This window comes from Coregonus clupeaformis, chromosome 7, assembly GCF_020615455.1.
Source record: "Coregonus clupeaformis isolate EN_2021a chromosome 7, ASM2061545v1, whole genome shotgun sequence".
NCBI classification, from domain to species: Eukaryota; Metazoa; Chordata; class Actinopteri; order Salmoniformes; family Salmonidae; genus Coregonus; species Coregonus clupeaformis.
Genome location: NC_059198.1, coordinates 53943402 through 53944215, shown reverse-complemented (window position 1 = coordinate 53944215; position 814 = coordinate 53943402).

Genomic DNA, 814 nt, shown 5'->3' with positions numbered 1-814 from the left:
CCCACCAGGTGTCTCCACCCCCCACCAGGTGTCTCCATCCCCCCACCAGGTGTCTCCACCCCCCCACCAGGTGTCTCCATCCCCCACCAGGTGTCTCCACCCCCCCACCAGGTGTCTCCACCCCCCACCAGGTGTCTCCACCCCCCTCCAGCTGTCTACACCCCCCCCACCAGGTGTCTCCATCCCCCACCAGGTGTCTCCACCCCCCACCAGGTGTCTCCACCCCCCACCAGGTGTCTCTACCCCCCACCAGGTGTCTCCACCCCCCACCAGGTGTCTCCACCCCCCACCAGGTGTCTCCCATTTTCCCCATTATCCCCTGTGTATTTACACCTGCATTTCTGTTTGTCTTGTTTTGTCAGGTCTTTCCAGCGTGTTTCCCGTTTCTCCAGTTTTCAAGTTCTTGTTTTCTAGTCTTCCTGGTTCCGACCTTTCTGTCTGCCCTGACCCTGACCATGAGCCTGCCTGCCGTTCTGTCCCTGATTGACTTTGCTTGGATTATGAACCTCTGCCTGCCCTCGACTTGCCCTCGACCTGCCCTCGGCCTGCCTTCTGCCTGCCATCGACCTGCCCTCGACCTGCCCTCGACCTGCCCTTTGGTCTTGCCCTCGACCTGCCCTCTGCCTGCCCTCGGCCTGCCCTCGACCTGCCCTCGACCTGCCCTCTGCCTGCCCTCTGCCTGCCCTCGCCCTGCCCTCTGCCTGCCCTCTGCCTGCCCTCTGCCTGCCCTCGACTTGCCCTCGACCTGCCCTTTGGTCTTGCCCTCTGCCTGCCCTCTGCCTGCCCTCGACCTGCCCTCTGCCTGCCCTCTGCC